The 27534-nt window shown below is 37.6% G+C and overlaps 1 protein-coding gene across 3 annotated transcripts in view; it reads left to right on the top strand.

Annotated features, from left to right (window-relative positions):
* Positions 1 to 27534, top strand: part of LOC134749207 (zinc finger protein 608-like) — a 142325-nt gene that overhangs the window by 17362 nt on the left and 97429 nt on the right. The window contains exon 2 of one of the 3 annotated variants that reach the window (XM_063684077.1): positions 19372 to 19522. The gene's annotated coding sequence lies outside the window, so the exon portion shown is untranslated. Of the gene's footprint in view, positions 1 to 19223; positions 19523 to 27534 lie in introns of those variants that run through there. The other 2 variants (XM_063684079.1, XM_063684078.1) reach the window with 2 other exon arrangements.

The following is a 27534-nucleotide window of genomic DNA, read 5'->3' as shown; positions in this document are numbered from 1 at the left end:
TACCTGGATGTTATCGGTTAATTAAGTATAAGTGGAAATTGATAGCGTATGAGGACCAGTTGGCTGTAAAGTAGTCTTGTAATTGATTATAGAAAATCATTCGCCACAGCGATATAATAAATCCGTGCAAGTACTAAATGCAATCTGCTAACAGAACCAACAGCGGCCGGGCACGCTATCTCGCTTGATTAAGGCCAATTATAGTCTTCACGCGATTATACTGTCGCGATTCAGGGATAACCCCACCATTTAGAGAGTACGCCTCTTTCATTACCATGCCATGAATTGCCATGCCATTTCCATGTTCGAAAGCTTAATGGACACGGGCGTGGATGAATTAAATCGGCGCACCGCATGATTCCTATGCGGGAAATTATAATTGTCAACGGCAACGGAAAGAAAATTGGTTTCATTCGGGAACACCCAATTTATCGATCTCTGAATTTAAATGTAATCTGAAACAATGAATAACCCTTCATTTCCATTTACGTTCAAAGAATGTGCTCCGCAAACGCTAAAGTGAAGTTGGAAATACAAACGATAAATTTTAACTCGCCACACGAGTTTCAGCCGGGATTTGGAGCCGAATATCCGAGCTCGGATCCCGCGATAACAACCCGCGCCAGTTACTCGCCTCTAATACAAATTGACTGTCATTTTCCGGCTACTAACTGATCTTATATCCAATATATTATTACTGACGTCTATCCGGTTTAAAGCAATCCTTTAATTCAAAAATCTTAAACGAAAGCTGGAATTTATGGACTCTTTAAGCCTCTGAAGAACCGTTGAATTTCAATTGAAAAAACATGGGTTGTTAAGCTTTTCATTAAATTGAAGAACCACTTTGGAGCTTTGAAGGCATTTTTATGAATTCGAAGGCCTAAAAATAAATTATCGGACTGATTGTATCGAATACGGCGATCGGCGCGACCAGGGCAGCATGCGCGAGAAGCGCACGAAGGTCGGCGTGGAACCTGTTTGGTGGGACGCCGCAAGGTGCTGGCGGCCAGGTTAAGTGCACTGCATTAGCATCGCTCGCTCGCCCTTTCATGCTAGCACATCTTATCTGCGACCCGTTTAAATGAGCCTATTCAATTGTTACGTCCAAGCAAAAACGAAACTCAACGAGAATGATCGCGCTCACAAACTTTGCCATTCGTAAAACGTCACATTAGTTCTGGTTAGTTAGTTATACTTCGTTCAGTTTAAATTTCCATCAAGTTTCCAGGAAAATTAAATTTTGTTTTAGGTATCTGAAATCTTTAATTAGCTTAAATTTCACTTATCTCCGCTGTAGTTTGCGCAGTTTTTTGGAAACCCTTGACGGTGTAAACCGGATATTTTTTGAGCGTAGGTGTCGTTTGTTGTGGCATTCCGTGCGCGATCCGAATGGCTCGGATTTCAGAACGCTCAACGTGCTTTGATCTAAATCTCTGTTTATTTTGTATTTGTACCTGGTTTTTTTACTGCCTTCCTAATTGGTTTTTCTACAGTCTGTTTACAATCTAACATTATTTATTCGTTTTCTTTATTCAATTTCTCTTCTGGTTTTTCATCAATTTATTTTACAGGGGTGTACACTTCTGTAGAGTAGGATTCAGTATTGTTTTAATAAAGTTTTATTTCGTTTTCCATCATCTACATTTACATAAATGCATCATACGTTGGATTGTTACTCATTTATTCATGTCCATAAAAAAATACAGTGCCAACCTGCTACCCTAAAATATTCGTCCGTTTGGTTGTAACATTTTATGATTATGACGAAATTTTTAATTGAAAACATTATTTGTGCATACGTCGTTTAAATGTCAGGTGATTTATTAGTGTGAGATTATAATTACTATACAGCTCATGAACTCAGTTTTCCTAAAAAATTGTCACAGATTTCCTAATTTATTAAACTACAACCCGCTAAAGATTCGCTCTACAATATTTCAGAATCTGCGCTCGTTTTCAAATGAAGCTTTATTTTAATTTCACAGTAATCGGGCTCTCTAAATTCAGAAACACCTGAAAATAACGAGTCCTCTTTGTTTAGTTTACTGGGACACCGACAAAATCTGGAGGCGCGAGGGTAGCTACCAGGTTTCCATAACAACACGCGGCTATGTTGCCCTCTCCGACCGCCCCCCGCTCCCCGCCGAGGCCCCGCGCGCTATCGATCCGTCCCCGCCCGCGCCCCGCGCCACTCCAAATCAAATTACAGGAGCACAAGCGGGCGGCTGCATGCTCGCACTCCGCTCGTACTTTACCCGCTTGCCCTTGCCTTGCCGAGACTCAATCAACTTTGTATTGGCGTAATAGTATTTTAATTCTATTGGCGCGCTTTTGACTGCAACCCTCCCCGTAATAGCTTGTTTGCAAATTACAACACGTAACGGCGAAGCGTTGGCAGCTCATTTGGCACATTTAATGGAACGGTCGACAACGGTTTCGGAACTTTCGGATCGACCGCTGGCCGATAATTAATAAACTATTCGATTAATGTGCACAATGTCATGCTCCGAGCAATAATTACGCTTTATCAGCTCATGTTTATTAATTGAAGATATTAATACCTATGTTTTTATTAAAAGGCATAAAACTTTTTATTATTAGTAACAATGTTAGCTTTGACGCTCATAAAGATAAATGGAGATCTGGGGACTGTTCCAAACCCATAAATCATACTCGAAATACTTTCGCAGTCAGCCGCTGCTGCTGGGCCAAACGAAATCTTATCTCGGTTTCTTTGTTTTAAACTTTTACGCTTAATTTAAAATACGATAAGTATTTTAATAAGCCACGCCGATTTATTAGGCGCAAATCAAATCCAGATTATGTTAAAAAAGAATTACTGGTAAGAATTTGCTATTTATTTAGCCAGATTCGTTTCGCTCTACAAACAATAGATTGCGCCGATTGCGATTTTTATTTCGAGCGGCGCGGCGAGAGTCTCTTTTGCGTCGCTCGCGCTTGAACAATTTTGAAATAACACAATGATTGATTCGCAACATGGAGTGTGTGTCAGAACTAAAAACAAACACGACTTATCACCGATTTTATAGCGATCGGCAATAAAATCGATTATCGTATCGAATGGGCCAGCGGGGACGCTCGCGCTCGGGGACGCTTTAATGAGGGAATATCGTGACGCCGACTCGAATAAACCGACGACGGGACATTTGTCTCCCTCCGAATAATGGAAAAGTGCTGAAAGGATATTTATCAAAACTGACGGAGCTCCGCGTTGGCTTATTTTATTTGTTATTTTTCATCAATCGTTTAAATCGGAAACGCGGCGTAAAAATCTGTGAGCCGCGAAACGTAAGCGGGAATGAGAGCGGACGTTTCACAATTTTATTATATTATGATACAATGTGTCGCATGTTGGCTTCTTTCAAATGTGTGTAAATTGGTGTCGGGCGCGAGCTAGTAAATTCGTCGTTAAATCATGTCGTGATGAACATGTTCTGGCTTCTGGCTGGACGCGAGCCAGCACTGTTTACTTTAGACGCTCTCTAAACAAAGTTTTTAATGCTTTACGAGTATTTATACGCATCGAGGTTATTCACTTTACGTTGTATTTTGTCAAACTTTGTCAAACAAAAAAATACATTTGTATAAATTATGACCGTTTAGTAGCATTGCAGTATACTAAAACATAATAAAAGTTAGATTGGAGCCGAGCCAATGTTTTAAGCAATGCTGCATCTACTTATGCCAAATATGGGTTAGTCGAGTCTAACATTCTTAATCCAATTAGCGGCTTCCACGTGTGAGGTGTAGTATAGCGATATGCGGGGCGATAGCGAGTGACCTGGCAGCGTATTCACGATGCTTGCGAGTTAAAGTCTCAAGCGCTTGGGTTTGGTGCCTCTTGCCTCTAGTTCCGTGAAAACTTTGCGTTATCGGAGAGCTCTTTATACTGGCTAGCGTATCTTTGCTATATGGCTAGTCTTCGCTCGTGCTAGGTAAGGTATTGCAATGCCCCGGGGCACCAACGCCACTCGACGTTTAGCTCGGCTAATAAACACCTCCAAAGCCACGCACGTACGGCCTCCGTGCGGACACAAATTGCCTTTGTTCTGAGTGGACGTGCTGTGCAGTCAGGGTTAGACGTCATGAGATTTCTGACTTGGCGGGAAAACTTGCTCGTTTGTCAGCCGCTCATATGGTCGCCTCAGGAACAGATTTCCATGACCAATCGCCTCCCGGGCGATAACTCGTATAGTGGTTGACGGCTATGTATGATGAACCCTCGTTGACGTGAGCTGCCGCTTCGTTGGTGGGTTAAGGAATGGCAGCCACCGAAACACATAAAAAAAAATTTAGTCATCGCCTAACCGTTTGATACTTTGTCAGATGATAGATTAGATGAATCATGAATTAAAAAAATGTCAGTTATACCGCGGTGGAAACACCGTCAATTGACGACTGAACATGTAAAAAAAATTGTTATTTAAATACACATGTTAAAAAAGAAGTTAAGTTAAAGGCGACGCATAATGCCGCGCTTAGTAAGTATAAGAGCAGTAACTCATTTTGAAATGTCATTAAATTGTATACTTTATACTTGTACGATATGTTCTACATCTACAATTGAAAGAGATTTCAAAATGAGTTACTTACTGCTCTTATGCTAAGCGCGGCAATATTTCTACAAATACCAGTGAGTTGATTCGAGGAAAAACAAAGGTTTTAAACAAGTGTTTTTGAATAAATTATAGAAATACTGAAATTGTATTCCCGTAGCTTATTATTCAAATTTACGATAATAGCAAATTAAGCACATGTCATTACTTTTTGTCTACAATAAAAAAATGGTTCCCTTGGTATAATAGTACTATTTATATCACTTGTAGCAAAGTGAGCCAAAATCTGAATTGGTCGCCACTAATGTGGCGCGCCATGATAACAAGAGAGTGATTTATTAAATCTGGGGGCACGGTAGTGCCCCCGCCAAGTCGAGCAAAACAACGGCCGTACCATCCTTTTCTCGAAGCCACTCAGGCCATTTTCAACCTCCTGTAATTTTGTGATAGCTAAAGCTAGAACCCTGAATTTTCAGTGACGTATAGAGCATAATATGATTTAGATATATTCTCAATAACATGTAATTTGAACATGTAGTTTAAGAATTATTGCATGGCAAAGTTCCTTAGTTTTGTCACTGACACACTCACTCACGATTATCATAATTCTAAGGTACTTCTAGCAGACCCACATGCCCCAAATTTGAAACGTAAGTAGTTTTTAGTGTAATAAGGCAATAAAAACTTAAATTAATAACTGCACAAGTAAGTTTGTAATCCTATATAAATATATGCGATAACAAAGTTACGTTTACAGTTCCTACAATTAGTAGGTTAAGTATAGATACACTACGTTGTACGATGTGAGTATGAATTAAGATGTGTATAATTATGATATGTGTATACATAGTATGAGTATGGTATGGGTATAGTACACGAAAAGAAGGACTGCCTACAAAAAGAGGTGAGATCCAATCAAAAACATTACATGTAAAAAGATGCAAGTCTCGCAACGCAGTTCTTCTACTACAAAAAAGTTTTGAGATGTAATGTGAAACCAAGTCGGTTAATTTAGTCAGTGCCAGGGGGTGTTAAAACCGTAACAATATTAGATACCTTTATTTTTTTAATACATACATGTAATGACTTGGCAATCGCACACAATGCTTTACTTGTACTCGTATGTGTATTGCTCAAACTGCATGTCATCAGGGCTAGCGCTATGTTCAATTAGGATTATTTTAAATAGTTGACGAAATTATCCTTATGTCATGGACTATGTAGCCGTGCGATTGCCAAGTCATTATATGTGTGTATTAAAAAAATAAAGGTATCTAATATTGTTACGGTTTTAACACCCTCTGGCACTGACTAAAATAACTTGGTTTCACATTTCATCTCAAAACTTTTTTGTAGTAGAAGAACTGCGTTGCGAGACTTGCATCTTTTTACATGTAATGTTTTTGATTGGATATAGTTATTTTGTAAGAATTTTAGATTTTTTTACTCGTGTCTGGTAACCCTATGTTCTGAAATGATAGCTGTCTAGTGAGAGATTGTTAGTATAATTACTCGAGCTTTTACCTTTTCTAATAGGTTTAGTATTGAAAACGGTACCCCCTTCAAATATATGTTTACACGGTTGCACCTTATGGCATTGCAATAAAGCCAATAATGTATATGTAGATATTTGTGAAGTCGAGTGAAGATGGCAGCACCGTTAGGAAACGTGTTAGTGGACAGTAAACATCATTGTTCGCCGTCTAATGCTATTTTAAACTTGCCGTGTGTTGGTGTTGCTTATACGGTCAGTCCAACTCGGAGAAAACCAGTCAACTAGAGAACTTTAAAAAAATTGTTCAATATCGATTTGTCTATACTGCCGTAGCAAACTTTAGTCAATAGCAATATTACTTGTAATTTAGAAGATCGAAGCCATTAATCAACAAAACAAAAAAAAGTAAGTTCAATAAACGATACGATTAATGGTATTAATTGATTATCAAGAAAAAAAAATCTGTTAAAGGATTTGAAATAATCGATTAGCAGATAACCGCTTTCACATCCCTACGTGAAACGTTAACCTTGATATTATGTGTTAATAGGGGGTATTACTGCGATGTTCTGCCAACAGAGTGCAGTACTAGCCTTTTTAGTAAACCATAGAGTAACATACATACTGTACCTTTAACAGGTTTTTGACAAGTTTTCAGAGATAATAAAATATGACATTGATGCGTCAAGGCGGTTTGTTTACAGAGGACCTACCGGGAAACGCGGATCCGAAATTTCGCTATATGCCTCTTTATCGCTCGAATATGCAAGTGACAGAGATGTTAGATAACGAAATTTCGATTTTCTTGTTTCGCGATAGACCCTCAGATTGTGGTAGTGAAGGCCCCTACGCAGAGTTTCGGGTAATATTCCCTATTCTAAAATCGATTGTGTTGTATAGAGCGAAAAAATCGATCTCGAAAAATATGCAAAAAAGATGACTAAAAACTTCGGTCAGGATTCTTCGGTCAGGAAGGATTAGAAAAGACAAGCGGTCAATACAATTTTGTGTGAGCGGAGAGCTCACATACCTACTTGTTCGTCTGTGCGTTCGACTATGTAATGACATAATTGTAATAACACCAGTATGGCCATTATCGTTATGAATAGACCAGTAATTTACATATTAAAAACCTACAGTTCATAACTAGACAGCTGACATGATGTATTGAATCGACAAATTACGTACGTCTGGCGAGTATGTTGTTGTGTTATCTCAGACTCGAGCAAACACAAGGATATATTGCTTTGTTTAGATAATTTGAGGTTATCTGAGCTTCAATTTATCATCGAGATATTGTTATTATGTCTATATATCAATACGGAATTTTGACGGAGTCGAATTGTCTGGGACAGTTAGATAGGGCCGAAAGTTAGAGGTACGAATTTAGACGAGTTTAAAAGCCAAAATTTCATTATTTTTTTAAATAGCATTTTATTATCAATCTAATGTCCAGTGGCGGCTAGACTAGGGTAAAAATGTTCCAGTGCTGGAAAATGGATATTATCCCAACCCATTCCCAACAGTTGCCACCCTAAATCTTATTTAATTCAAAGCAATAGGTGACAGCTGTAATCTCCATACAAATTATAACCTTAGAACGCAAAATTGTATGGCAGCTGTACCCAAAGTTATGTGAAAAATACTTTATAGAAATATAGGATTCATAATAAAGGATTTAATAATTATTTCCTATTAAGGAGTAGGATTGAAAAATTCTTGCTACTTACTGAATGAAATGACGTCACAATGGTTTTAATTATTTTACAGTACATATGGTGCTACTTTCTCGCACTAGTGCGTAAAGTGAAATATGATATGGCCCTTTAAACTTTCGACATATACTTTCGAAGTAGTTATTTACGATACAAGTGCGGAAAAGAGGAAATTCGAAACGAGTGGCGATAAATTAAAACACGACCGCAGGGAGTGTTTTAAATAAGACACGAGTTGCGAATTACCTTTTCGCACGTGTATCGTACAACGTTTTACAGTACATATGGCCCTTTAAACTTTCGACATATGCACGAAAAGTGCTCATTCCCGCACTAGTGCGAAAAAGTAGCACCATATGAACTGTAAATAACTATTTTTCTACTCCCGTACTTTTATTTCTCATTTATAGGGTCGTGCACACACCTTTAAAACCCTACCTTATAGTTGTCAAGATAAGTCTTTAGTCTACTCCCCAATAACGCATTTGTGCATATTACACGGTGTCTTTATGGCACTTTTCGATACTTCTTGTTCTTGTAATGACAACTTAAAAATATTGTTGCCAACCATTATTTTAATAGACTTGTTTTTTTAATATATTTTTTTATCCACTAGATGACATGAAAAATATTTGTTAAATTTACAATTTTATTTCAAAATAAGTGCTTGGTCGTAGTAGAAAAAGTATTGTATGCAACGTTGTTTACCTGAGTCAAAAAATACTCGTGGCGTCTTTACTCACGCCACTCGCCTTTTTTGACCTCTCTTACACAACGGTTGCATAAAATACTATAATTCAACTATCTTCCTTTATTAGTTTTTTGCTAACTAAACAATAGTTGAAAGGGCACAAAATAAGTTGAACAATTACAATTAAACTGCCTAATACGCATACAGGCAGATTACTTTAAACACTGTTACATCAGATTTATTATTTGTACTAGGAACACATAAAACAAAAGAGCAACTGTAAAATAATAATGTCGTCGATACCTAGCGTGGGAGTATGTATCTCCGAACATCAACACTCTTAACCGAAGATGAACCTTATATCTTGGCAAAAAGGTCTACGAATTTTCAGAAAACAGTGCTACGAAAGGTAATAAATAAAGCGGTTATCAGACGATCTCAGTACGTTATAAGTCCGCATAAATATTTTGGGCTCGGCTCGGCTGTGTGTGAATCGTTGATTCGTGTGGGCGTGAATGAAACAAACATTAGTCGTATGTTAACACGGGCGAGAGGCTTGATTGTTTTTGTCTTGTCCGGAACACCGAGGCTGGGAGTATTTTCATTTCCACTTTTAGTTAAAAGCTAAACTTGTGTGTCTAAATTTCAGTTTTGTGACGAAGCGTTTGAAATTGAGTTTCGGTATTGTGTTGTGTCGATGTCGAACGCTAACCGACCGTTAAAAGTTCATAATTGATTTAAAATGTCACACGTCCACACCATACATCATACATGAACAATCGACGTGTGATCAGATTAAGATATGTTCCCTTTTTTGCACCTTTATCCATCGTAATGAGGCGAAAAATGTATAAAATAGTTATTTACGATACAAGTGCGGAAAAGAGGAAACTCGAAACGAGTGGCGATAAATTAAAACACGACCGCAGGGAGTGTTTTAAATCGACACGAGTTGCGAATTACCTATTCGCACGTGTATCGTACAACGTTTTACAGTACATATAGCCCTTTAAACTTTCGGCATGTGCACGAAAAGTGCTCTTTTACGCACTAGTGTACTGTACACCATATGTACTGTAAATTTATTTTTGACGTCTTTGGTACAGTAAATCACGCTTCAAACCGCTAGGAACGCTACCCTCAATTTAATGTTTGTGACGTTGAATTTACGCAGTCTTAGCATGGAATTTATGGTAATTAAAATTGACCCTTATCACAGAGCAAGACAGCTGATCCTAGGCGACTAAAGAAAACGATCGAACGAACGAACGAGAACGATTGACATATGTTGTTATGTTGGCAATGTTGGCATTATTGTCTTATGCAGTCATTGCTATTTGCTCCCTTAATCAAAACGAAATGCAATCCTTAATTTGACTTCTCTTTCGGTCACACTTCTTCGACGAAGCCAAATCTACAGGTTCATGAATTTAATGATACAATCTATTTTTGACATCGCTCGTACATACATCACGCTTCAAAGCGCTATCTCATTAGGTATTGTTTTTGATTTTAAATTTACGCCGCTCTTGCGTACTTTATGGAGCAACAATAATGACAGCGAGGCATCTTCCACGACTCATAAAGTTGCATTTTTATTTGCTGAAAAGTCGTAATAAAACGGGCCACGGCGTGACATCATGCTTCTTGATATGCGAAACGAATAAATAAATTATTTTATAGGTCTTACTTTGTAGAAATAAATTGGTGTCATGGCAGAAGCGAATGAAACAAAAAATACACACTTGACATTGGCGAAAGAAGAAGAAAAACATTGTATGCCTACTGGCTTATTGGTCTAGTCTTTAGTCAGTGTGTGTATTCCAGTGCTGAAATGACAGTCTATACCTATTTTAGTTTTGTAAGTAGATAGAATAAGAATAAGAATATTTATTTAAAAGAAAAAACCTTAATAACATTCGATATTATCCTGTGGCTCCACACTAGACAATGCCTGTCACGTGGTAGCAATATATAACCAAAGGTTAAGTAAAAAACTAGGTGACATTAATAGAAGTAATAATTAAAGAAATTAAGTAATTTAAAGAAAGAAAAATTAAAGTAAAAGTTTGTCTGTGTGTGTGTGTGTGTATGTGTGTGGGTGTGTGTGTATGTGTTGGGTTGCGCATGTAAGGTTACAGAGATTGTTAGCATACGTAAGTGATTAGGTGACGACCTTCAGCAGCATTTCAGTTTGACTGTAGTTAAGATCTTTCAACCAGTTCTTAATTATGAATTTTGCTTCAAGAGGAGACTTTTTAGATATGTTGCAGGCCTTTACCACTGTATTGTAAATATACGGATGCAGGGAGTTAGGCAAACGCCTCGCGAATACGGATTTGTGATGGGAGTAATACATTATAATTATACGCAATTATGTTTTTATACAAATTACATGCTTAGGAGGTACCTATTTTCAAATGTCATTTCCCTACCATAAAGGTATCTAACTTATTTTTACTACGTATAGGATGTTACTTGCTTCTTATATTTATAATATCTTTACGCTTTAATAGAATACGTAATTATTCACAGGCGGGCTAGGGTTGTCTCTTTTAATTGGAAATGCAAACTGGCCATACTGCCCGAGTGGGGGTACGGTCGGTACTTGGTAGTCCGTAAACACAACGCCCTGAATTAACCTCGCAAATAAGAATAATTGGTCAAGTGGGAAGCTGCAATCGCGCATCGAAAATTCTATACCGTTTTAGTTTATGTGATGAATGAGTAATGTGGGTATACTGGGTATAAGCCAGTAAAGCAGAAAAAATGTATGTTTTCCATATAGTAAAGCATGCTGGTGCAGAAAGTGTAAGGTAAAGATAATACTTATACATTGAGCTGACCTCGTAATGCGTAATAAGAATAAGAAGAAAAAATTCAGGCAATCAATGTCTTATAAACTGAATTAAATCTAGCGGGTTCTAATCAATATAAACATGTGACATACAGTAAAAATATAATAAAATTTAAATTACAATACAAAAATCAAAAAAATAAAAGATCAATAAATTAAATTTTACCCATATAGTGGGAAGATTTGCTGACTATGGGTGAGGTATTGGTGGCTCAGTTGGCAGAGCGCTTGAGTATCTATCCAGAGGCCATGAGTTCAAGTCTCACCCAAGGCAGTAATTTTTCCACGTTTAAATTTATTCTAAGCTTAATAGCATCGATCGCAGACGTTTCTGCTTGTTAAAAAAAAAATATAGATTGAGTCCCGGGGAAGGACATCTATAGGGTAGTTTTTATCCCAGAAGTCATCCTTTAAGGAGGTGAAAAGGGGGGTGGAAGTTTGTATGGGGAATCGATAAAAAGCAGATTGGATAAAAAATAAGCTACAGCTACCCAAATTACTAACTCCACGCAGACAAAGTCGCGGGCAAAAGCTAGAAATCAGCAACACCAACAATGAACTTTGGCTTTTCTATTTCGGGATTTTAAACTTTCCTTTGTTTTCAACTAGCCTTCGGCGACCCTAAAAAGGTAACGTTGAATTCAGTAGTGACTTTTTCGTTCTATTATCGATTCGTTTAATTAAAACGTAAAATTTCCCTAAGCGGTCGGAAGAGCCAACCCAACATAGGGACCGCGTAAAGGGCGCGCTCATATTTCATTTCAGTCAAAACGGATCTCGCCTTAGAGATAAAAAAGATTTATACTGCATCAAAAGAGATCAAAGTTTTATTGAGCGCGCTCTGAGGCCTGCTGCTTGTTTGCTATGTACGAGTATCCAGGTGTTTTCAGACGATTTATCAATTTTACGAGCATTAGCTATTCAATAATTTTAATATCAAGTGAGTATACTCAATTAAATATGAGTACAATATTAATTGAGTGAGTCAGTCGCATATTGTATTAAAGTATATCAAGTGTAACTAGTCATTAATAAAATAATAAATATATTATTAAAATATTTGCATTTTATTTTATACCTTAACACAAACAAAATTCATAATTTAAAGTTATTGCCGGTTCATCAACGAAAATCCGATGGTAGTCAGTAAATTGCGGTTACGAATGTTGGACAGCTACCTATAAATAGGTCCTCTACGCGACTCTGAGTGAGCTCTATGCAGCCGTCTAGATAGTCCGCCAACACTAATGAAATGACGAATCAATGCGATTCACAATCATTATATTATACCATTTATACCATTATACCTAATGTGTATGATGCGACGTCAGTCGTCACTGCTTCGGTTCTCTGCGCCGAGCGTTTTCTAATCTAATCTAACGCACCGCGTGGTGTGAGCCGTACCTACCTATTTTATTCAGGCGTCTAACCCGGCAACGCAAATGAAATGACAAATCACACTAATCACAGTGCAACGGCGCGGCCGGCCAGGCGATGAGTGCGAGATCAAGTGTATGCATATGAACAACCTTGGATGGCCGCTCGTCGTAATATGCAAGCGACGCAAGTTCCATGCTTCGGTCCTAAGCGTCGCGATAACTCTGGCTCTGGACGCGGTGACTCACACAATCTGCACTACACTTGCTGCATGTTTGTGAACTTTTGCGTACCAATGCGTCGGTTCTGACTCCGAAGCGAAGTATCCTGTCAATCTGTCCTATAAATTGCGATGCACAAGTTACCATCCTCATTTCCAATCTGGTGTTCCACTAGCCAGGAAATCAGCTAATAAACTTGGCGTTGATTCGACCATAGTCAGCAGCGACATACCGACACCTACACGAAAACAAGGTGCGGTGCAGAAGATAAATATATTGCTGAAACGAGACCCCCTGAAATAACCAATAAAATGAAAACAGAGGCTGTGCGAATGTGCGACCAAGTGTCACGTCGCGTTGCACCTCTTCCGATCAACAGGAACAAGGAACGTTGCTTTGTTTTGACAGCAATCGGGCCGAAAACATGGTACATCATTCGTAGACAACGTGAGAGCTTGGAAAAGGCAAAAGAGAGGATACTAAGGAAACATCCCAGTGCGAAAGTGGTAAAAGAGTGGCACGGCGTGTCGCACGCCGTAGACATAGGAAACTCGCTGAAATTACGATTACGCAACGAAAAGTGGCTTGCTCAAGGAAATATTTTACAAATGACAGATACGAGCTGTCAGTACATTGATGAAGATTTAGTTAAATTCGTCAATATTATACAAGAAAATGCTGCAAGTTTGCAAATACGAAACTAGAAAACGGTTACATTAGTACCTGTATTTGTGACATAATTAGAATATTTGTCTCTCGTACTCTATTTTATATACTACTTATTTTGTTGCGGTACCTAGTTAAGGTTATGGTTATAACAAAAACAATATATCTATTATTATCTGAAGTTATAAAATGTTGTTTTATTTTCTGTCTTCCTACCAAACCTGCAATGCGCTCGCTCGACCAGTTTGATTGAAGTCAATCAGGCATTTCATTCATATACACCTACATTGGATAGTGTAGGATTACACATTGGATTACACTGACTGTGATGTTTGTGATTACTTCAATAAACTAGGCCGAAACCATGTTCAATTCAAGGACAGCTTACACTATTTCTTACCTCCGTTATTTTTTTATCTTTGTCAATCTCTTGTAATCATTTCGAAAATGTATGTCTCCTTTGAAAACGAGTTACAAACATTAACAGTTATTTGACTTATTTGCCAACCAAATTGACACTTGGTTGCAAAGAGAATATAAATCTTTTGTCAAGTGGTTAGACCAAGATAAGTTTGCAACGATTTTGATAGCACACGCAGTGCAATTGATATTAATAACGTCATAATTTCATAGAAGTTTGAAGTTTAAAATAACACTTGCACTGCGTGTCCTATCAAAATCGCTGCAGACTTTTCTTGGTCTAACTAATACCTTCTTACCTTCCGACATGCTTCCAATACAAACTATTTAAACGACAAATGTCAAAATTGTCAAAACATATATTCGTGGTCAATCCTAACATTAAAATTTTATTATTCTCGTGAGAATCCAAACAGGATTCTAAAATGTTGTACAAAATCTCTTAATTCGTCTCCCGTATCTCGACCTCGCCGCCGACGCCGACAAGGCAGAGGTCACCTGCGGGCTGCGGTATCGTGAAGTCGTGAACCGAAGTGGCAGGGCCTTTTCTAGTCTAGTCTACAATCTAGACTATTTCATGATGGGATTGGCTCTCAATTATTTCCTCATCCAGATAAAACCTGTAAGTGTTTTAGAAGTAGCGTTTTGTATTTTTAAACATCCCTATGTTTAGAAATACAAAACGAATTATGGTAAAAATCAATTTGAGATCGATTCACGAAAGCTGGCGCGGGTTTTATATGAGAAACCTGACAGTTCAGTACAAATCTCGCGCCAGCTCATGAATCTACCTTTATGTACTTTACTTGTTATTAAAATGTAAAGCTTTCTTCAGTTTCTAATTAGATCAAAAGATCTACGTGACTGATTAAGAAAAAAATCTTAAAAATGATAACTTGTTTTAAGAACATAAATAACAACTTGACGGAATATCTACTAAGTATATGACTATATGTCTGTGTGATGTGTTTTAGAATATATTTTATGCTATTCGTGCACTCTGTAAATAATGTATATAATGTTTATTTGTATTTCTCTATGTAAGTGAATTGTAATATTCTTTTGGAGAAATAAATTCTTAAACCATATATGTTAATAATCTTAACATATACACCTACCATATATATCTTAACTTAACACCTTATAAAACGAAAGTCTCCCGCCACTGTCTGTCTGTTTGTAAATACAAAAATTAAAAATCGATTTTCATGCGGTTTTCACCTATCAATAGAGTGATTCTTGTGGAAGGTTTAGGTGTATAATTTGTTAAGGTTTTGTGTAACCCGTGCGAAGCTGGGGCGGGTAGCTAGTGGTGTTATAATAAATTAACCAATATTTTTTTATTTTTTTTACATCGCAAGATAAAATCCACAAGTGTAATGTGTTAAGTTACATGTTGTATTCACTCTTATTGCTATCGTATCAAAGTTAAAAATGTGAATGGTTTGTAAATGTTTCTTTTATGTTTATGGACATGTCGATATCGCAAAGCTTAAAAGGAAAGTTGATTACGGCTATCAAACTTTAAACGAATGGGACTATTAAATGATACCTACGTTAGTTAATATTGGACATAAAGCGGTGGTAATCGGACTTTTGCCTTTGTTTATCGATTCCATTATCCCGATTGATTGATTGATAAAGTCCCACGTCACACCGTGTGACTTTATCAATCAATCGAATTGTCGTGAGTCTAATGCTAAACTCAATAACGTTTTATTTTTGAAGGAGAGGCTTACTTTTACACTACCCCATCAATAATCAACATTATGAAATTCATGAGGTTGACCTGTAAGACTGTTCTTAAATATAAATTTATTTAAAGACAGTTATGCAGAGAGCATAACAAAGAGAAGCATTTCCGAGCGTCTCTAGTTTCACGGTAAAGTTAAGTTGGTAAAGTTACCCGGCGTGTAAATTTATGCAGCTATCTCATCGGGGCTCGGGACCAGGGTGTCAGCAATATCGCGAAATTGACACTGCCCCATCAATCACGAGCGATCGAGCACGGCGTTACAGTTGCGGCTATCGGTACAAATTGCCGTCGCCTCGGTGATTAACAATGCATGACTTGGTAACCGGAAAAACATCGAAAACGCGATGTGGCTCGTTCGACGTTTACAAACAAAACAGTATCACTACGTTTTCAAGTATGCTTAACGTCAAATCCGATTTCGAAGTAGGTATTACGAAATTCTAGACTCCGTTGAGACCGAAGAAACCGCTAGGGACTTTCTGCAGCTTGAGGTTACGTTGACAAAACAAGCCAAAAACACGGCGAAGCTCATTCAATCCGACGTTTATAAACACGCTATCCCTTGCACCATTATCGTAATTGAATACACACAACAATACAATACGTGAAGCACCGGGTGTGTTGTGCAATTGAAAAGTTTCCCCCAAAGGGATTTACGAGTCTAACTATAAGATCGTGAAGGATGTGACAATCCTTCCACACATTTAAAAGGCCTATGCTATGCCGATTATAGTTTCCGGTGTCTTACGCTCGGCTCGACTGTGCGACGCGACGCGGGAACGCTCTCGTCGACATAAGGTCGGTTCTCGGAACCGGCCCGATTCGCTTGAGCTAAGATTACAATGTCAATAGACGTTTCGACTTGAATCGGGCGTAGCTCTGGGGTCGCTTTTCGGAAACATTCTTCCAGTTGTTATTTCAAGTGGATAGCGATTCCCTCGACGCTCGGTGCCTTTGACTTCTTAAGTAGACTCTTTTGTCTCTACAAGGTATAGTGAGATTAATATTCGCGATGATATTACTTATTACAAGTATAACGCTAAGTTTTATCCATATAAGTGAGATATGCGTCTTTGTTCTTTTAGCTTTCCCACGCGATCTAGACTCGCATTTCATACGACCAATTTTTAGTAGTTAGCTCACGGCACATATTTCGTTTCGCATCGCAGAACGACTTTTGAATAATATTTTTTTCTTTTCAGCAAGTCTTCGTATAACTCAAACAACAAAGCCGACCGCGGAGATCCCTACAAAAGAATATGAGAAATATCTGCGCCCCTACAATCCGCATCGCTTCGCTACTTCAGATATATTGGAAAATATTTCTTGTTGCTATCTGAATAGCTAGTTCTGATCTCCTATTTCGTTTTATCAGAGGGTAAGCAAACTGTGTGAAAACAAATACGTTGATCTAGTAGCTATCAGACGGAATAGTGTGGTGCCCGAGTCCGAGGGTCTAATCCAGGGTTATGTGCTCGGAGTTACATTCATAATTTAAGTCGGAGATGCTCTGATTAAATTTCTCTTTGCCGTCCGTTCTGCGGCACAAAGCACTCGTATCGTCTGTTTATTTGAAATAGGATTTGAAGGTTTACTTATACATACATACATACATACTACTCCTAATATATTTTTCAACTTTCATGAAGGTTTATTTTATGCATTTAATGCACGTTCGATGACAAGCCAAACGATACGAAAAATATTTATCTTTAATTTAAAATTATTTTTTTATTAGGAGAAACTGTAAAATCTCCAACTCGACCAACTAAATGTGAGTCCATTTAAACGTTGATTATTTAAAAGCAATTCATTGCATTAATTTATTCATTCACGAGAAGCGGTGTAACCGCCCATAAAGCTCCGTAATTATCCGTTTGTTTAAAGAATACACTAATAAAGTTTACGAGTTCGGATATAACTTTTTTATTATCTCACATGTTTCTGTGGGGATGTTCTCCAGGCGAGCGTGTGCCCCGGTGAATAAAAAAACGTCTTCCATTATGCTTTTTTGACGTTTTTATCCATTATGTAAATAATTTAGACGCAATATGTAGGTACATCTTGCACTTTATTGTTAAAATAAGCCGTTCATTCAGAGAAGAACCGACTTTTGCAAGGACCTAGACACAAGACATCTGGTATTCTCTCTCAATAAAGTTTTAAAACTAAAATAATGTTGATAGGGGAGGATTTTGACCGACAGCAATCTCTGATAAAAACGAAATTGGTTTGGCATACAAGTAAATAAAATCTGTTTGACTAAAACATTCTGTTTATGTAATTTAATTCATATATTTCTATGTGCATCTTAGTTTTATTTGTCGTAGTCGTTTCTGTCAGTTCTCCCGCTTTCGCACTTCATGATCTCCTTTAATCCCTTCGATCCGCGTACGAGGAAACTATTCGAAATAAATAATCCCGGCACACGAGAGAGAGGTTAAAAACGTGCCTAGTGTATTATAACCTACTACCACTTCTCATAGGCTCCAAAATTCACACGTGAAGTCATTGTTAGCACGCGGTCCCATTGCCACGTTGTGACATCACCCGCGTCGACATAAACCCATTATTCATTATAATTCGGCTTGTCATAAATTTCCCTGAATATTTTAATAGATTTACCGCAATCAGGGCAGCATAATACTCGTAGCAGTAACATTTTGTTATCCCTTCATGCATAAATGTTTGCGTAATATTTTGGAAGCCATGCCTTCCCCTGCCGCAGTGCCCCTACGTTGCATTGCATCTCTTCTCAACCTTCTCGTTTTATTTCGCTCGTTATTTTTTGTCAAGAGTTTGGACACGATGACTTATTAAGTGAGTCGTATTCCTTTTTAAGATCCTCCGCTCATTTCGGTAGGCGACACATTGAGGATGCGATTTTTATTTCAATGTAAAATGCAAACGCATTATATCTTTAATCTTAACAATACCTACAGCTTCATAATTTGCATTCAATTTATATTTTAAAGCACCTTTTGTGTTCTGTGTTATTGCTTTGACATTTAATTACTGTTATAGCGTAAGCAATCAATGGAATTGTAAACGAGTTGTGTTGGATGGATGTTAAATTGAATAGGTATCAGGTAATTCAGGTATACCACTAGCACTTGGAGCACTTAATTAAAGAATAAAAGGAGTAGCGAGTTGCAAATTTTAAAATCGTTGTTCATTGAAGTAGAGACAATAATAAGTTTAATTTAGTACGGGTAACGGCCACACGCGGGTTATTTATAAACTCAATTAAGGTTTTTTGTTCGTTATCTACATGCAACGGTACCTGAAAACATCTGTTATTAATAGTGGTGTAGAAAAGAGTAGGTAATCTGCTGTTGGTTGGTCATAGTGGCCGATGGTGTTTGATTATGATTGAGCCCATATCTCGTGCGGTTAGTGGAGCTGGAGCCAGTAATGTTTAAGTTAGCGCGGGGAAGATCGAGTCGAGTCGGAGCCACGCGGCGCCCAGCGCCGTTCAGTATTCGTGAAGCGTGCGACCGACGCGCTGCTCGTGTTCGTGGCTCCCACTCGGATTGACTATAAAATTTGTGTGTTCTCTTCTGTGGAGTGCTCATCGTTCCCTTTGTCTGCAGGTACTGTGCAGTGCAAGCCGGGATGTGTACAGTGATGGTGTAACGTGCCTGGACGCACAGTGTTTGTGTTAACTATAGTGCTAAAAGTGTTCATGGATTGTGTCTATTTTGGATTGACATAGCGAGTCCTCGAGAGATCAACTTGAGAACGGTAAGTTATCAAAGTACCTATTTGTCTTCGATAAGATAGCGACTCTAGTGTTATTAAGTGTAATTAACCTTGTTTGCTTTTGATTTACATTTATTTGTTTGCATGATTTGTTATTTGTATTTACGTGTTATCAAAGATTTATGTAACATTCCTGGCAATGCTGTAGTGCATGCGTTTGCTTAAGGAGAAATTAATGAGCTACGTTTAAACTAATTAACTGGGTTCCGAACGAAATTAGTCTTCCTATTTGGAGCAAAATAACTACCTAGACAGCGTTTTTACTTTTGCTTCTTTGACGTTAGAACGCAATAGTTAGCTCTCTAATGATTAGTAATGAGAGATGCATTTCTTGAAGGTATTAGGCAAGAAATTTGCCTAGTTAGCAAGTCTAAATAAGTAGGTGCTAAAAACAACCATGTTGTGCTTATTCATTAAATACAAAGCGCAAATAAGTATAAGCAATATGAAAGCAAGATAAACATTATTCTACGTCGGTAGGTATACCTATTTAAAACAAACATTGGCAAACTTAATTAGACAACGGTATTTGCATTGTACAACACACAATACAACAACACCACAATGCCATATTATGTTAGCACATTTTATGGTATTTTACTCAAGAAAATAGAATATGAAATATTACGAATACCTGTGACCATGTACTAGGCGAGCAGCAGTTGATAGGAGATTAAACAATTGTTTTTTCAAGTCTTCAGCCTGATAACGAATAACCATAAGGAACTTGATAATAGTATTAGATTAGGGCTTTGGTATACTGACTGCGGAAACAGACAGTCTTTACATATGTCATTATACTTATGTATGTTTTGCAAGAATCTTCAATTATCAAATATACCTGCAATCAGAAATAAAAACCGGCCAAGTGCGAGTCGGACTCGCGCACCGAGGGTTCCGTACATTACACAATTTAAACAATGTATTTTTTATGTGAAACGTAAGTGAAAGGTAAATTGCGGTTTACGATTTATGACGTATTAAAAAAAACTACTTACTAGATCTCGTTCAAACCAATTTTCGGTGGAAGTTTGCATGGTAATGTACATCATATATTTTTTTTTAGTTTTATCATTCTCTTATTTTAGAAGTTACAGGGGGGGGGGGGACGACGACACACATTTTACCACTTTGGAAGTGTCTCTCGCGCAAACTATTCAGTTTAGAACACACGTATGGTTTTGATGAAAAAAAAATTTTTGAGTTTCAGTTCTAAGTATAATTATATTATAATTATATTATTCTAAGCCCCCAAAATTTATCGTTTTTTTCTAATTTTGTGTGAAAATCTTAATGCGGATGCGTATACCAGGTACCAAACTATTCCATTCAGATGCCGCATTCGGTCCTACATCTATCCTAAATAAACCAATGCAATTGAGAATATGATTAAAATTGGTTAAATTGGGTAGGATCTCTAGGGCATCAGCTTCAATACAAGTAGGTATGTAAACTACCAGTACTAAGGTGCGTTGTGGTAACTTCGCAAGCGGGATAATTTAAAAAATGGCAAATATCTATTAACTATGAATATCTAGATTCTAGATTCACATAATAAATGATGAGCTAATGGGAACCGCATTTTATTATGTGTGGCGTAAGTGTTGTGGGGTAAGTATGAAGTGCTTCTGGTTTTATATATTTATAGTTGCCATTTTTAAAAATATCCCGCTTTCGAAGTTACACCAATGCAGGCCCCTGTAGGTCTAACACTATTTTAGTACTCCGTAATACCTACAAATGCTTAGTTTTGTAGACATAGCCGTGGCCCCTGTATCTATAAAATTAAACAATATGTAATATAAGTTTAAAACATTTGTAACGACAGACAGGTTAGAGAAACGAAATCCAGGTACTTACTATTTAATTTCTTCTAAAAAAAATACAATTGTTAAAAGTTACACTAAACCTATTCGTTGATCTTTTTAAGGTCTTAACTTAAAAATAGCTATATTAGACAAACCGACATTAAAAAAACACAATAAACCCAAATAATTACCTGCTAAATGAATCATCACAGGAAATAACTTTAGCCTAAACCAAATAACACCGAGACAATTTAAAGTTCACATAACATTCCTAATCAGATTTATTCAATTTGAATACTTTCCAAGAATCCTTACAAATTCTTAAGCCAGCTTAGTTTCCCAGTGTCATAATTGCAAAAATCACAATGTAATCGTCATTCCTTTTCTTATAACTTATAATAGGGTCGCCATTTGGCCCTTTTGTTTATACCCAGTCGAGAAGGGTCATTACGGCTTAGAGTTTATGGTCTGCGCAGGGCACAACTCCCAGCGCATACCAACAAATATTAAGCCTGCCAGTAGATCTATACACTCAGATTACGCATACTTGTTATGGCCCTAGAGGTCTAGATACGCTTGTTTGGTTCAAGTGAACCTAGTCATTGGAATACAGGGCAGGGGTGCCCACAGCTCCGTATTTTAACGCGAACAATAAGACTATCTCGAAAACTTCAACCCTCCGTATTATTTTTATTAAATTCTGTTTGTCATGAATAATTTGTGAAACCACCCCGTGTATCTTTTATGGGATTAATTTTGAAAGGGATGGGAATATTTAGAGAAATCTTAATCCAATTAGAAATTTTATTTGTTTTACATACTTAGGTACTGTATTTATTATTTTATTTATTATATGGATTGGCTATTTAGCGAGATATTAAACATATTATGTAATTCACTTGTCATGCATATCTCTGAAACTCGGAATTGATTCATGACTATATTGTGGGTTTATGAGTACATATGTATGCATTTTATATGGATGACATCCCAGTAGGTATTTATTTGATATCCAAATGTTATCTCTATTGTTCAATTTAGAGAAGCAATCATTTTCAGTGCAGTGTAAACCTGTGTCCCTATTATTACACTAACATAGCTTTAATTCGAATAAGATCCCTCAAATGCATAGGATGAATAGTAAGTAAAACTACCTACTTAAGCAAAGGATTTGCAAAGTACTAGGACTACATACTTACTCGTACGTTGTACGACAAGACACCGCTAGAGCACCCTTCCTTATGCACGCTCACAGGTTTCATCTTCAGCTTAGTTACTTGTTTATTCATCCTGGTACATGTAATAAAATTTTGTGCACTATGTTGTCCTAGTAGCAATCTGGTTACCAGAAAAAACATGAATGGTAAAAAGCTCGCTTCAAGATCGTGAAATGACAAAAAATAAGTACTTGTTTATTTCTGTTCTCCTGGTACTACATGTACATGTAGTTACAGTTTGCGCACTATGTTGTCCTAGTATCAACCATTACCGGAAAACATACATTGAAAGAAGATTGCTTCAGTTATCAAATGACTGTTCTCCAACTTTACAACTTACTCGTAGGTACAACGTTGTACTAAATATGATCAAAAAATCCTAAATAATTATGATTTTCAAATCATAAATAGGTACATAACATAGACAGGTTAAGACTTTACCCTCTTTTGCGTCGCGCTGTAGACTAAAAACACAGTAAAAACAAGAGAAAAATTGATTAGGGCGATGGGCGATTTAATCATAAATTAACGTCCAAGTATGTCTTTCTTACTAGCAATACGTTTTGACTTATACATAGTTGATTTGGCTCGTTACACCCTTCTCACACTACGTATCCACTGCAATAATAGCTAGATTAGCAGGTCACTTAAAGCAAGACATGACAAATACGTTAAGTGCTCATGTCTCAAAGAAACGGTACACATTCATTTGGTACAGACAGAACTCTCAGACATCGTGTTCGTTATTATAGCAAAAGGTGAAACTATTCATAAACGGTTTTATTGCCTAGGACGCTTTGTATAACATCAATTATATTTCAACGATTTTGCACCTTACTACATTGCAATAAGGGGAAATGTGTACATATATTTGTCGACTGTATGGGAATGGAAAACCGTTATGACTGTACCAAGCGTCTCGCGTACACATGTCAAATCTTACCACAGTCCACAATAGATCATTTGTCGAGGTTGAGGCAAATTCAATTATTTTTAATGATAACACGTGACATGGTGGCCTATTTTTATGAAAATTGAAATTATTATTATAATATAAGATAATAGATATTGAAAAATTTGTTATAGGAAATTGAAGTGGGTGCATAACCAATTTTGTTATAAAGCGAGTATGTTATTTGATTGGTCACGACTCACGATGAGTCACAAAACGAAGTGCAATTGTGCCATTTGTCTAGGAGAGGACTAGGTGGAAATCGGTACTCGATTTATACAGTCGAGTCGTTAAAGTTTGATTTATTGTTCCATTAATCTGTCCATTATTTAATTGTTACTTCACAGGTATTGTATATTTTACCGAAATAAACGCACCGTTCCGTCATTCCTTAAATTATTAGCCATTTGAGATTTTATTACCCACGCGAATGCACGACACGTTATTTGTGTCGGTGTGTGTAAAAATGGACCTTAAACCGATTGACAATAACGTTGATAAGCATTTGTTTGTATGTTAAAAGTATCGTTAGTCGCGGAAGCGTCAACTGCTGTAGTCCCTTTTTGAGTGGAACGATGCATTAATTTATATTGACGCCTATAAAAATATCGCAGATTAGATAACAGAAACATTTTGAGATATTCAAACATTATAAGCCATATTTGAGCCACAGCCATAACATTTCTTATTAAACATTCTGACCTTTTAGCCGAAAACAAATTGTGTATCACTTGTGTATCTTGTTAAAACGTTTATCTGATTTCGTAAGCGTGCATTCGTGCAAGCTTCTGGTCTCACGGCTATGTTCTTTGAAAGTTTGAATGTAACGAACTAACACTGATTTCACGCGGTTGATTGAAATTTGTATAGGTTTATAGAATCCATCGTGACTTAGCCAATAGCTATCGTATAAGAAATTACGAAGTCATGTATTACCAACGATTGTACATTAGCGTTGGCGAGTCATATTCCAAGAAAAACCACCCTTACGTGAACTCAAACACAGTGACAACAGTAAACCCAGCTGCAAAAGTGCATGGCCACTTTATAAATGAATTCCATTCATAACATATCATGCAATTTTGCAGCTTGCTGTACACCCGGCTCTTTAGCTGGTTTAAGGTTTTGATGCCAGCTGTACACACTCGTCGAGAGACTCCGAAACAGGCCGAGTACGAGTGTGTACTTAGTACTTACATACTGCTTCCTTCTCCACTCTCTCTCTCTCTCTCTTACTCGTCTCGATCGTCTCGCCCTTCTCCAATTGCGTCGGTTTTTATCCGAGGCGAGTGGCCCTCGACGAGTTGTGTACAGCCGCCATCAGGCTTTTACTCGCCTATACTTGGCGAGCGATTGGAATCACCAGAATGAAGCCTTACCAAAGCCTCACAAAAGTGAATAGCACCTACACAACAGCTTTAGCCATTTTAAAGAATTCAAAAGGCATTGAGCCATCGTCTCGTCCTAATTTGTTTAATGCATGTTTAACGATGGAGACGATTTGAGTCATTTACGCGCCGTAAATTAGTTGTCCGGCTCCGGCGATTGCTTTACACAACAATAAATTAGAATAATGCCCGGCCAATTATCGGTATGGGTGTGTAAAACAAGTCTGTAAAAGTAACGTGTTATTCATAAACGTTTATCAAATCTAATAAATTGTACGCACTAGTTGGCGAAAACCAACTTTCCGCACGCTAAATAGCCACGAAAAGTAGCACTTTTTGAGCAACTGTATTAAAAATCCCTTTTAAGATGCTGTCAGTTAAAATTTTTAGGGTTCAATTCATTTTCTGTGTTTGTCAAAATAGATATTTGTTTCCTGCTAACAGCAACACTATGTTCATTAACGGCTTGCTAACTTTATCAATGATAGTACTATTAAGGATTACCACTAAAATTATATTGGCGGCAACCTTGTTTACCTTGCTCGGCAAACACTGCCGGCGATCCCGGCGATATTGCCGCCCGGGGCATTTCACGCTCAACTTGCTATTAGCATCTCAGACGGCCCGATCCGTCCAAATCAATTTACGCTCACCTCTCTCAAAGAAAATATTAAGAGTACCTTCGGGTTTTTGTTTAGTGGCATTCTTTATGACAATATTCTTAAAAGGAACGTTTGGAAGGCCAGGTGTGGGTAGTGTGTTTCCATTCCCGAAATGTTCTCGTCACATATCTAGTATAAGTAATATAAGTATACGAGTATAAGTATGACCTAACAACAATGAATTCATAATCATAATCTGTATTGTCTTTGTTGTGTGTATTCTGATTCTAACAATAATTTGTGATCGGAGGTCATGCTTAATATTAGATACCCTGAGAGGAAACGTTTTATAAGGAATAGGAATCACAGCTTAGGGGTGTCATACTAATCACACAGCTTAGAAATCCAGTTTAGTATAGTCTCTGATTTGGTGTAGCTTTTACGGATCTCGAGGTCATATTTGTCTGGTTATTAACCTCCCGAGGCTAGTCGCAGACTTAGCCGTACATATAACATCCTCATCACTCATTTTGTAATCTGCCCGTGTCACACGTTTTTCTTGTGATTTGCTCGGCTTCGTGGGAGATAACTTTTACCATACTTACTTTTGTAGCGTTCTGCGCATAATGCAGTAGTTTTAATAAAAATAGAAAACTCTTTAAAAAATTCAAGTGACCTAACGCAAGCCTTGGCTATGCTCCAACGAATGGCAGCCAAATGAACTAAAGTTTAGCGTCATTCCACTTATCATTTAGCGTTATTGCGATAAGTCTCCTGCCTCTTAAATTTAATTAATTAATCCAGCGATAATAACGTAACTCGTAAGTAATCTATGCACTACGTAATCTGTCGCTATAAATTGTCATCATCAGCGTATATTAATATGAATACGAGCTACTGCTCGTCACCGACTTCATCTCGTGAACGAGAAGTAATGGACTACAGTCCCACGCAAGTGCATTGCGGGTTTCGGGTTAGAAACTGGAAATATCCTGGTTGACTAGGTGCCTTTATTTAGGCTCTTACCTTGGCTACAAAGTTACAAACTTCCGTTTGTCAGAGGTTCCTGCGATAGCCTCTATATATAGAATAACTAAACTGTTGCAGATACTTTTGGCGCGTTGTTTCATACGATACAATTGATGCCGACTACTACCCAACCACTCATTTTATTGAGATGCCGCGTCTAGCTGCAGGATAGATGTGTGATGTGTGGCTACAAAGTTACAAACTTCCGTTTGTCAGAGGTTCCTGCGATAGCCTCTATATATAGAATAACTAAACTGTTGCAGATACTTTTGGCGCGTTGTTTCATACGATACAATTGATGCCGACTACTACCCAACCACTCATTTTATTGAGATGCCGCGTCTAGCTGCAGGATAGATGTGTGATGTGTGGCTACAAAGTTACAAACTTCCGTTTGTCAGAGGTTCCTGCGATAGCCTCTATATATAGAATAACTAAACTGTTGCAGATACTTTTGGCGCGTTGTTTCATACGATACAATTGATGCCGACTACTACCCTACCACTCATTTTATTGAGATGCCGCGTCTAGCTGCAGGCACATACATTTATGTCTCCTAAATTATTCTCCACCTACGTGCCTTGATAGTCTTTTTCAACGGCTCACTAAGTTCGTAATTTGTTATTGCGTTTCATCGCTAATTCTCTGACAAATTGAGGAAAGATACCTATGTAATTAGCGCCACCCGATAACAAAACGCTAAGTGAATGGGCAGAGTAAGGCAGGTATTATATGCACGAAAGCATAGTTTATTCGCTCGATCTGTAATGGCCAAAAATCCTTGCGAAACTAGCGCGAGATGATAGGAGGCAAAGGACACTGATGTCCTCATCACCCAAATTTTCCCTCGTGAAGAGTGTGGTGCCGGGGTTGGATACTTGTGGCAAACTACAAGTACAACCGACAAGATTCTATAATGTGTTGGAACATGAGAGACATAACTACATTATTATAACGTTTAAAACTTTCGCGTTTTGAATACGTAATAAAACATAATT

This window comes from Cydia strobilella, chromosome 18, assembly GCF_947568885.1.
Source record: "Cydia strobilella chromosome 18, ilCydStro3.1, whole genome shotgun sequence".
NCBI lineage: Eukaryota > Metazoa > Arthropoda > Insecta > Lepidoptera > Tortricidae > Cydia > Cydia strobilella.
The sequence above is the reverse complement of the archived record's forward strand: the minus strand, read 5'-3'. Positions and strand labels throughout refer to the sequence as shown.